Source organism: Apium graveolens, chromosome 11 (assembly GCF_009905375.1).
Source record: "Apium graveolens cultivar Ventura chromosome 11, ASM990537v1, whole genome shotgun sequence".
Lineage (NCBI taxonomy): Eukaryota > Viridiplantae > Streptophyta > Magnoliopsida > Apiales > Apiaceae > Apium > Apium graveolens.
In genome coordinates, this window is record NC_133657.1 from 108,849,369 (window position 1) to 108,862,382 (window position 13,014).

Sequence of the window (13,014 nt, forward strand, 5' to 3'; positions counted from 1 at the left end):
TTTGTTGGCTCTCTGCCTTCATTCATCACTTTTACTGGCACAATATGTTCTTTTCCAATAATTCGGGCTGTATTGCTATCTCAAACAGCTTTTCGGTACCGGCTCCGGTTACCTTCACTACTATTTCCATTTTCTCAAAATCTCTTATAAACTCTCCAAAAGACATTATCATCTTGAGTCTCTCCTTTTTACTAAGGGCATCAGCCACCATATTGGCTTTCCCCGAATGATAAAGAATCTCCCAATCATAATTCTTGATCAGCTCTAACCGCCTCCTCTGGCGTATGTTGAGCTCTTTCTACGTAAGAATGTACTAGAGCTCCTATGGTTTGTGAATCTCACACTTCTCTCCATACAAGTAGTGCCTCAAATCTTTAGGGCAAAACTATTGCCACGAGCCCAAGCTCATGGGTGGGGATATCGAATTTTAAATTCCCTTAATTGTCTTGACGCAGACGCGATTATCTTGCTGTGCTATATAAGAAGCACCCTAATTCCTTATGTGAAGCGTCACTTATAAATCACAAAATCTCCTTTTCCATCCGGCAACGCCAGCATAGGGGCCGTCACCAACCTTTGCTTCAGTTCTTGAGAGCTGTTCTCGCATTTCTCTGTCCATTCGAACTTCTCAGTCTTACGAGTAAGCCGCGTTAAAGGGGCTACTATCTTTACAACTTGAACGAACCTCTGGTAGTGACCGGCCAATCCTACCTCTGGTAGTCGACCAAACCATGGTCATCAATTCATCAGTGGTCCTTTATCCAATCCTGTCAGGATCCTCCATGGGATCCTCCTCAACAACTATCCCTTCTAGGACAACATCCTCAACCGCTAAATCCTCAATATCAACATCATCCGGTCCTGCATTAGGACACTCTGTCGGATCCACAATCCGATCTCCAATTAGTAATAAACATCATCACGATGTTGCTCCTCAACCTCAGGGTTCGGAGTCCCGCTACCATCTACGATAATGAACTACGCTTCTATCACGATATTTATAAGGGTTCCCATAAGGGTTTTAACTGTCAGTGCTACGTTAGGTAGCCCGACTATGAACTTGGCAAGAGTTCTTATTATCTTAGTTAACTTATTATCTTAACGTCCCATCATCTCTGAGGTTTATAACGCTTAGCTCTGATACCATTTCTGTAACACCCCCAGATCCGGGGTCGGGGATCCGGGTCGTCACGGTCTTTCTTTCCACAATAACACTTCACTTAATTAATAATAAACAACCTTATGTTGTGACCCCACACTAACACACACCACAACCCGTTATAGTCTCAGAGATGAAATTCAAATAAGTACAAGTCTTTGAATCCACAATTTAAAAGTTATTACAACCCAAAACGATTACTTGATAAATTTACAGTTAATTGCCATTATATGCCACAAGTTATAATTATACATAATTGATTCTCAAAAGTAGATGGTCTGATCTACAATAGATCTACCTCTGCAGCTATAGCAGCTACGACATCATCGGGAAGACGAGGGACGCTTCCCACGCGCTTGCGCTGGGTCTGCTGGAGTCTGGCCATCCTTCCTAACTGTTGTTGTGTGATGAAGAAATAAAGCAAGAGTGAGCCTTACAGCTCGCAAGATAATACATAGTGATAACAATAATATAAGTATCTAAATGGATACTTACTAGAATCTTTATCGTGAGTAAGGTAATTACTTACTGGATATAAGTTTTAAAACAAGGGATGAAGTTACCAAATACTTCACTATACTTATATCATTTATAAAGCTACTTGAACTACCACTGTTCAAAGTATAATAAAATTCACGAGGTCATCCCATAGATGAGACCACAAATAAAACTTGAAAATATTTGATCTTTGAAATATTTTGAAAAGAGATGAAGTTACGAGATACTTCATTCAATGGATACACCAATAAAAATGTTTGACCCTGTCAATGCTTCGGCAACCACCCATTAGTAGCCTTTCAATCGAAATGCTACGGGTAGTGTTGCAGAATTATCCAAATGGATGATGAACTCATTACGGGAGTTTACCGCGCCAGGAAGACCACTTACGATGATCAGTCGTAGTAGTACAACCCCACCATTTTCTACATGTAGAGGAGAACCTGTCGGATTTACTTGTCAACCGAACACTGAACTCCTAAGGAATGGACCGCCTTAGCGGAACTTCCAGACCATTTGGGCCAATATAATAAGGCTGGGCCGGCGCTACTCGACCACTTACGCCACTCCTAGTTCAGATGAAATCCATGACTCTGAAACGTAAAGCTCGTTTCCCCCTTTCCCCAAGTAGAAACTTGTTGATACGGCTCCACCAAAAAGTCGTATCTAGTTGGAAAGGAAAACTCACCGATATTTCCCAGGCGATGCCTGTTAATGGATTAACTTGTTCCAAGAATTTTACTTCCCGAATATTGGGTAAGTAATCAAAAACTCTTTTACCAAGACAGCAACCTTGTTGCGAATATAAAACACACCACCGAGCCGGATCCCCCATGTTTTGAGCGAGTATTTAAATCCCCTTTTTAAAAGGAAGATCTTAAATATAAAAATAGTTTTGGGATCCGCTCTAACTTTTGAAAATCATTTTAAAGACTCGAAAACACTTTAAAGAGTGTTTGGAGTGAAGCTGATTTAATGAAGTAAATCAGTCCCCAGAATATTTAGAAAATGACTGAATATTAATATTTAAATAATATTCCCATAAAGAATAATCTTTATAAAAATAATTGAAGTAGAAGTATTAAAACTTATACTTGAAACGAGTACTAAATAATCAAAGATATACTTATATGAAAGTATTATCTTTAGTTGAATAATCGAAAATAAGTTTGATTATTGACACCTTATTCTTTAATAAAATAAAGAATATACCTCAGCAAATACTCGGAGTCATAGATCCTCAAATGAATATTCAAATAATATTCAATAAATAAAATAAGCTGAGTAATAAGCCCTCAAATGAATATTCGAAATAATATTCATTAAATAATAAGCCGAGTCATAATACCTCGAATGAATATTATAAATAATATTCATTAAATAAAATAAAGGAGTCATACATCCTCAAATGAATATCCAAGTAATATTCAATAAATAATATAAAGGAGTCATAAGTCCTCGAATGAATATTCAAGATAATATTCATTAATAAAATAAAGTTATCGAATAAACCTTATTCGATTAATAGTTTGGAAACTATAACCATATATATATATATCCATATCCATATATACAAAATTACTCGGGATCCTCGACTCCCGGTTTAGAAAATATTTTCACCTTTGGGTCCCTATACTAAGGGTATATGCAAGTTACCGCTATCCTCTAGCATAGGTATTATCAACTGAACCAACAGATATATATTCCAAGAATATGAAACAGGCATGCATATATACCATATCACATGCTACAATATATCGCATCATTTGCTAATTATCCAACATGCATCTATCGCAAGATAATGCAAATACATATATTCATCACAACAACAGTATAACGGATAGAATACTTGCCTGAGCGACTTGGGGGTGAGAAAGGCTCGGGACGAGTCTGATAACCTATAAACAACAAGTAAGTTGGAATTAAACCAAAATCACTTGTAAATCTATACTTTAACTAACTTAGACTCTAACGCTTGTTTTGCGCTCACTGATTTGCTTAAGTCACTCGGGTACCCTCGGCTCCACCATTTTTAATAATTTAACCTTTACGAGTTTTAAAGCGATTCCTTCGCGAGTTTCTTACCAACTGCCTAACACACTTACCATAAATGTTTCATACATTAATTAACCCTTTTTGGTCTTTAACCTATGTTTCGAAGTAAGGCGAGGGAAAAAGTTTCGTTCGCGAAACGCCGTTACTTGAAACGGTCGTTTCTCCTAAACCGTGCATCGGAATCGAACGAACTACATATCAAAACGAAGCTCGTAACATGAGCTATCTAAACATGGCAGTGGTCATAATCTAGCAGGGGGTTCTCGGGTCCTAATGCTATGCACAAAAACAGTCCAAAGAAAATTGGACGTTACGACGGCTATGTTTACGCGATTTCCCAATTTTAAGCCATTCAAAACCAACCACAAACCAACCTCAAATCCAACATACAACCAACATCCATCCTTATCACATCATAACAACCCCAACCAATTCAATTTAATCATTCATACTTATGCCTAAACTTAACTTTAATCATACTTAAGTTCTTTTAATCAAAACCACAACATTTACCATTCCATTTCACTACCACTCCAAATCCCAAACTCTAAATCACAACAACAAGCTACAATATCATCCTACTAATCAAAATCATCTTATAATACATAGGAATCTAGGGTTTGGAGATGGTATACCTTCCTTGAAGTGGTGGGAGGAGCTAGGAAGCCTTAAGAAGCTTTGAGAAGTCTTAAGAATGCTTGGATCTTCAAGAAAACAAGAAAACTTCAAGTTAAAAAAAACTTGAAAACACTATTCATAGTCTTCTTCTTTGATTAAATGAAGAAGATTGAGAAGGAATTAATGGCTTAAACTCATGATATAGTCCTAACTAAGCATGAAGATGATTAGGGAATTATCTTACCAATTTAGGAAGCTTGGATCTTGGATTTTGAATTTCTCTTGCCTTTTGAATAGTGAAAAGCCGTGAGCAATGAAGAACAAAGCCTTGGTTGCTTTTGATTTTTTTGATGAAAATGATTTTACTTGGCTTGGTTGATTGGTTTTTGTGCTTGCTTTAGTCAATTACCTTCTTGCCCTTGGATTTGTGTGGTTACAAAGCCACCACACCTCCTTCCTTCCCATGTCATGCTTATGTCATCCTCATGATGTCATCCTCACTTCCTTGTCCTCTTCTCATTGGTTGGGTGACATCACTTCCTCTAATCCCTTTGCTTAACTTCCTAATTGTTTGCCTAATGACCGCTGATCTGTTATACGGTTCGCTTAACTTTCGTTTTCGTTTATCGTTTGAGGGATCATACCCGGGATCTTATTACTTAGGTTCCCTTAACCTTTCTCAATATATTATATTCCTTTTATGATCCTCTCCTATAATCCTTTAATTTAAATCCTTTTTATCCTGTTACCTTATACTCAATTCTTTCCGTATCTAGTGGATTTCCGGGAAAAATCAAAGTGTTCAGAATTGGATTCTGACGATCTTTACATACACTTATATACCACATAGAGTACTAATAATATCCCATAAGATCAATAACAGAACCCCTACATAGCGTGGCATGAACAGTTTTCTCATTCAGCAAAAACACTATTCATAAGGGTTTCAAAAATTTCCAAAAATTTGGGTTATTACAGGTTGGATTCTAAACTTCCAGAAGCTATAATGCTTGACATCAAGAGACAACTCAGGAAGAATTCTGATCTTGCCACAAAGATAGATTCCTTGGATACCAGAATGATAGCAATGGAAGCCTCTCTAACAACTATACTTCTACATCAGGCATAACAAACCGACTTGCTTCAAAGGCTAGTGGTAGCACAAACCCCTTCTTCTACTCAACTTGCTGATAACAAAAAGGGGGAGAAAGAAACCTCTTCTAAGGGGGAGAAAGCAAGCTCAATTATCTTATTAAGTCAAGGGGAATCAAGAAGTGAGGAGGAGCAAAAAGTGCTAAACATATAAGTCAGCAAAGTGATTGTGCCAACAATTGCTTTCACAAAGCCACCAGTATTGGATAGCATTGATTTAATCCAAAGAGCAGCTGGAAATCTTGAATTGAAATCAAGTTCTAAGATGATTGATGTTACAACTTTAGAGAAGGAAATAAGAGAAAAATGGAGAAAAATATATGCAGATATTCAACAAAAGTTTGGGCCAATTCAGGATCCAGACAAAGTCTTCAATCATCACTCTAAAGTCATGAAAATTTTTGTGAATGACATAAGTATGAACTATCTGGAAGAGGTCAAACTTCCTGCATCAAATCTCCAAAGAAAGATCTCATTATGAAGGCCAAATGGAACTATCCTAAGTTTTCAGACAAGAATCTTATGGATACAGTGTTTGAAACACCTAGGCCAGATGAGAAGAAACTGTTGGCTAGGTCTATTGCATTCTACAAGGATCCAACTGATTCAACGCTTAAAAGGAGAATTGCTAAAATTTACAGAATTGGTAAGGAGATCTGTGTAGTTGTTGGACACCCACTGTTTGTGAAAGCTAAGAAGGAAGAGAAAGAAAGAATCAGGCTAGAAAAGAAGCAAACTGCTTTGGATGCTAAGAAGAAGAAGGAAAAGTAAGAACAAGCTGCTATCTTAGCCAAGCTTCAAGCTATAAAAACCACAACGGAACTTCCTGTACAACCAACTGTAATTACTGAACCTAAGGATCTGAAAATGTAAAAAGAATCACAGCAGAAAAGAAGATTTAGATACAAACTCCATTCCAAGAGGAAAGTGAACTTTAATGATGAAGAATTGGAAGACCAGTTTCCCAAAAAGTCTACAACTACAACTCAGACATCAAAACCCTCAGTGGTATTTGAAGAATTCAAAGTGGTTGATCCAACAAGAAATATTCATGGTGAACCAATTGTTCCTAAGGATGAGCCAGTAGACTGAGATAGTTTACCAATTCCTGAGCTAAATTTACCCATTTTCAAGACAAAGAAGACAAATACTAGAGCTAGAAAGAAAGTGAAGCCTGTATCTCTCAGATCCAAAGCTCTAACCAAATCCCAACCCAGAGTCAACAAGAGAGATCTCATGTACATTTGTGATATCAAGGAATTTTCAGAGTTGAATATCTACTTGGATGAACTGGAAGAAGTAAGAGGAATTGATGCTTACAGACATCTTCCTGAAAGACTGGTATTTAAATACAAGGGAGGGAAAGAGGTGACATGGCCTCTTCACAGGATTCTCCAAGAAAGCCAATATGTTCTGATTAAAGTCTACTCATCCTTCAAAAAGAACTTTGGATATAATGTGACTGCAAGAAGAATAGTTCTAAAAAGGATTGAGGAACTAAGGAGTACTAGAGCCAAAGATGCACTTCCAAAAACTCTATCTATTCCCTTTACAGGAAAAAGAGTGCATCTAAGGCCCTATTGGCTGATGGAATTCATGGATGACAAAGGTGTTAGAAGATTCTTCATATTGGAGGACCAATTGAGTATCTCTAGCAATGAGACTTTTTTGGAAATGCAGGAAATGCTAAATCTCTCAGAAGCTGATGAACTTGAATTCCACAGACAACTTCAGAATCAAATTGAAGAAAACAACAGAAGGCTTGGGAAGAAATCCAGACAATCAAGGAAATAGATCTATCTGCTCAGACTAGAGGAGCATCTTGATAACAATTGTGAGCGATTTCTTTGTGTACTTTGCATTGTTCAACTTTCAGCAATTTATAGCACTTATTAGTTTTATCTACTATTTTTTCAATCTGTATCTTTAGGATGTTTTGTTATCATCACGTTTCTCTTAATTTATGGCTACAATTCCAGTAGACATAAATTGGGGGAGATTGTTAGGATTATGTTGTGTATTTGATGATAAGCTAAACAAAACACCTTAGTAGATTTAACTTGGTGAATTTTATAGCACCCGACGGATGATCAATTATAGTCCTGACGGATGATTCAATATATTCCCGACGGATGACTAATTGATATCCACCGGGTGAGTAACTTATGTAATAATAAGTATTGTAGCACTTTTCTGCAAATAACTTTGTATAGATTCTGTAATAGCTTATGAATCATGTAGACTACTAATAGATGTGCAGAATAGGTTGATTAAATGTAAATATAAGACGTCTTGTAATTCTGCACAAATGAAATGAAGTCAAGTGATAAATGGCTATCCGTCGGATGATCAACAAAGCTACCCGACGGATGATCAACAAGGCTACCCGGAGCATATCAAGCATGTACCCGACAGATGATCAATTCAAATATCTGTTGATAGTGACAACACATTCATATGCGTTGGGTGTTTGCAAAAGGAATGTGGCAGCCTGTTTAGCAGGGTTTTGAGAACAAAGAAGCATTCCCATTTCCATGCTTTTTAAAGATATTCAAAGATGTTGGAATAAAGTAGTGAAGCAGCATGGAGTTAGACTTGATATGTTTTGTTTTATTATCCTGTCTTATTATCATGTAAAATTGGTGATATATAAACCAAGTATAGCTAGTAGAACAAACAACCAAGCAAACACATTTTTAGCAGAGAAACATTTGTAAGCTGTATTCTGTAGAATTTCTCTGTAGTTTGTTTGTTCACTTGTACAAGCAGCCGTGAGCTATTCAAGCTTCACAGGGTTCACTTCATAATATATATATATATATATATATATATATATCTGGTGGATACATTCAAATCCACCAGAAAGTTTTAAAGACCTGAGTTTTTATTACTTTATGTTTGATTAACTTAACTCTGTATTCTGCACTTTGCAAATCAAACAGTTAGATATAAATTAAGTTAGAACCATTTTTCATAAATCTCGAAAAGAAGCCAGAATTACATTCAACCCCCCTTCTGTAATTCTTGTTGTATTGTTAGGGAATAACAGATTATGAACTAATCATTATCGTGGGGTTCTAACCGATTTACTTATAGATTTCTGTAGTTAATTTGTTTCAATATCTTGGTGTGTGGTGATTGATTGATATCCTAGTATTGGTTGTGCTTATTCGTCATAAGTGCGTAGCTAACATATAAGATAGCATGTTAATCTCTATTGAAGCGAAAGTGAATATAGAGGTTTAGAACTTGCCATGCTAGAATAGGTTCATGTATAATTATTATGCATGATTCGTAGGTAATTTTAACCATCTTACTTGCCCTATGTAATCACGATAGATAACTTGCGTATTAAACCATTATGTTTTCAAATTATATGGACATATAGGGTCTAAGCATAGTTGGTGTCTACTTAGCTTCTATCTCTTTTGTGGATGTCTAGAAAGTTGGCGTTTACTAGTTTTGTGTTATCTGATTAGTTGTCATCACCATTTCATGTTATGGTTAAGAACAATGACTTTGAATGAAGTATTTAATGAAGTTAGAATCCCATGTTTGTCTTATATAGTTAATTCAATCACTTTTATTCTTAGTTAATTGCATGTTAGTTTAATCTTAGTTATAAACATCTCAACTTGTTAGTGTCTTAGCATTGAGCGACAGCCATACCATTGTTGCATAGGTGCATAATCTTAAGTTAACTAAAAAGAGTCTCTGTGGGTGAAAATCTGATTTATATCTTATACTACTTGCGAACGCGTAGACTTACATGTAATTTTAGCGCGTGTTTTCGCCCTAACATGATTTTGGCGTTGTTGTCGGGGACTCGGTGTTAAATTTAGTTTATGTGCTTGTCATCAGTGGTCATTAAAGTTTACTGACTCCGATTATTTTCTTAAAAGGTTTACTTTAGTCGTGTGTTTCAGGTACTCTAGTTTTTATTGCAATGGGAGAACCAACAGCATATACGAAAGCTTTGATGGATTATTCTCAATCGAAAATCAATGACATTCAGTCTAGCATTGTCAGACCAACCATTGCTGCTAATACCTTTGAAATCAAGTCTAGCATGATTCAGTGGGTATAGAATTCAGTCCGATTTGGGGGTTCTCCAACTGAAGATCCCAATACGCACATTAGGGATTTCATAGAGATCTGCGACACATTCAGGTTCAATGGTGTGTCTGAGGATGCGGTGAAACTGAGACTATTCCCATTTTCTCTGAGGGATAAGGCTAAAATCTGGTTACACTCTCTACCAGCTGGTTCGATTGCAACTTGGGAAGATCTTTCTGAAAAGTTTCTCACTAAATTCTTCCCTATGGGGAAGATAGCTGCAATCAGGAATGCTTTTACTTAATTTGTGCAGCAATCAGGAAATCTCTATATGAAGCTTGGGAGTGCTACAAGGAGATGCTTAGAAAGTGTCCTCATCATGGAATGCCTGATTACATGATCATCAATTGCTTTCATAACGGTTTGGGAGCACAATCAAGACCCATGATCGATGCAACATCAGGTGGAGCATTATGGGCAAAGGGCTATGAGGAATCTTATGATCTAATTAAATTGATGGTTGCTAATGAATATCAGTATCCAACCCAGAGATTTCCACAGGGCAAGGTAGCAGGAGTTCTTGAAGTGGATAAAGCTACGGCTATCACTGCTCAACTAAAGGCGTTGTCTATGAAGATTAATTCTCTGGCTAGCTCTCGTGTTAATGAGATAACCAGTGTTTGTGAGCTGTGTGCAGGTTCGTATGCAATGGAGCAATACGCTATATCTAGTGAATCATCTCAGTTTGTGAGAAACTTTCAGAGATCGCAGCAACTAGTTCCAGACACTTATCATCTTAACAACTGGAATCATCCTAACTTCAATTGGAGCAATAATCAGAATGTGATGCAACAGCCATTCCAGCAGTTTGGAAATAAGCAATTCAATCCTCCTGGTTTTCAGCAACAATTTGCACCAAGGCAACAATTTCAGCCAATGAGAATGCAACATCAAACTTATGGAGGTGCAAGTCAATCTTCGAATAAAAAATCTGAATTGGAGGAGTTGAGGCTTATGTGCAAAAACCAGGCTCTTATATGCAAAAGCCAGGTTGTTTCTAATATGACTCTAAAGAACCAAATAGGGAAAATTGCTAATGTCTTATTAAATCGACAACCAGGAACACTTCCTAGCGATACAAATGCCAATCCAGGCGAGAGGGAAGTCAAGGAACAGGTGAACGCCATCACCTTGAGGTCTGGAAAGGTCGCGTCCTTGCCAATTCCAGCAAATGAGATTATAGCTGAAAAAGTTGTGCAGAAGGATGTCGAGGTTGAACCGAAGAAGAAAGTTGTTACAAATAATCCTCCTGAGGGTAATACATGGGATAAACAAGTCTATCCACCTCCGCCATATCCTAAAAGACTTCAGAAGCAGAAGTTAGATAAGAAATTTGCCCAGTTTTTGGAAGTTTTCAAGAAGTTGCACATCAACATACCGTTTGCTGAACCTCTATAACAAATGCTGAGCTATGTGAAGTTTATGAACGGTATTATCTCGCGGAAGGTGAAGCTTGAGGAGTTAGAAACCGTTGCTCTAACGGAGGAGTGTAGTGCAGTTCTGCAATAGAAATTGCCTCCGAAGCTTAAAGATCCTGGAAGTTTCACTATTCCTTGCACTATTGGGAACTTGTCTTTCAACAAATTCTTGTATGATTTGGGAGCTAGAATCAATCTGATGCCCCTGTCTATCTTCAAGAAGCTTGGTCTACCTGATCCGAAACCGACATACATGTCATCGCAACTAGATGACTGTTTCATCACTTATCCGTGAGGAATAGTGGAGGATGTCTTGGTCAAGGTGGATAAACTCATTTTAACTGCTGATTTTGTAATTCTGAACTTTGAGGAAGATAAGAAGATTCCCATTATCTTGGGGAGACCATTCTTAACTACTGGTCGAACTCTAATCGATGTGCAGTTGCTCTGACCCTTTAATGTGTTCAAAGCAACAAAATTCCCAACCGATGAAGAGGAATGATTTAAAGTAGAGATGGTCGATTCTGTAGTGAATTCAGAACTTGAGCAAGTGCTAAGGTCAGATATTTTAGAGAGAGCCTTGATGGGGAATCTGATAATGAAGATGAAGAAGGGGCAGAGCAACTGTAGTATTTGAATGCTTCTCCGTGGAAGAGGAAGTTGGATTTGCCGTTCGAGTCTCTTAATCTGTCTATTGAAGAGGCTCTCACACATGGGCTCAAACCACTGCTAGATCATTTGAGTTATGCATTCTTAGGTGCATCCCCTGATAAGGGGTTGGAATATATCTATGATAATCTAAAGGGTGACCGTCCAATTCCTCCCGTGCTTACAGAGGGTCCCTATCGTGCACCACAGACAATTGATAGGTTTGTTCTTGGTGATGCGCAGTATAGAAGGTTGATTCGGCGTATTGAGGCCATGCATGAGATCCACCGACGTTTTGCAGAAATTTTGACAACGCTCTCGGTACTATTTTTTGAGACACTGGTATTGAGGTTAATTGGCAACTTGATCCTCCACCCGAAGAGGGTGATCCTCCCATTAACTAGGTATGCCTTGTATCCTTATTATTGCCTTCAATGAGGCCATTAAAAATTTTAAGTTTGGGGGTGATAATATAAGGATTAGTTTGTGTGTGTCCATATAGATTCATATAGATTCATGTTGCATGTTTAGTTGTAACGACTGGGAATTTTTACGAATTAATTATTTGAGTAAACAGTTATTATGTGAATTATGTGTTATTATGTGAGAATGGAAATATTTAAATAAAGATAATGAATGTAAAGCGTAGTTGAAAACGCTCAGCGTCGGGCCGTCAGTCATGACGCGACCCGTTACGCGAAGAATGAAAATTAGTAAACAGGAAAATTTTATGGTTAAGTATATTTCATTACGATACGTGATATATGAATCTATGTTGTTAACTATTAAGGTGCATGATTATGTGATTATATGCTTGTATGATATTATTTGGAATTTTAGAAAATAAGAAGTGCATTAATTGCTATTTATATAAGTTATAAATGCATTTTTATTCTTTAAGAAAAATAGTTTTTCAAATTATTTTTATTTATAAATTTTGAATTTGATTTTATTAAATTCCTAAAATTCTAAGCTATTTTATGATGTCACTCTTGTAATTTATAGATTTATGGTTTTATTTATAAAATGTATTCTTTGTAATTAATTAGATTAATAATTATTAGATTACCTAATTGCCCTTGCATGTATTTCGACTTACAATATAAGAGAAGGGTAGTTGTGTCATTAACCACCCCACTATCTCATTTCAACTTAGCCAAATGACCATATTATCCTTGCATGCATTTTTGTGCTAGTAGTGAGAGAAGGGTAGATTGGTAATTTCACAATTCCATTACTTTTAAGAATAAAAAAATGAGACAAAACCTTGTTACTTCCATCATCACTTCATTCATTTCATTTCTCTCATCTCTCTCTCTTTTCTCCTTCGTCTCTCCCGGTTTTCTCTCC

General features: G+C 36.9%; 1 non-coding gene across 1 annotated transcript; it reads right to left on the reverse strand.

Moving 5' to 3' along the window:
- Window positions 1-9,818: 9,818 nt before the first annotated feature.
- LOC141699518 (small nucleolar RNA R71) lies at window positions 9,819-9,924 on the reverse strand. The gene has a single exon (XR_012565975.1). It is a non-coding gene; the product is annotated as a small nucleolar RNA R71 (small nucleolar RNA).
- Between the last annotated feature and the right edge of the window lie 3,090 nt (window positions 9,925-13,014).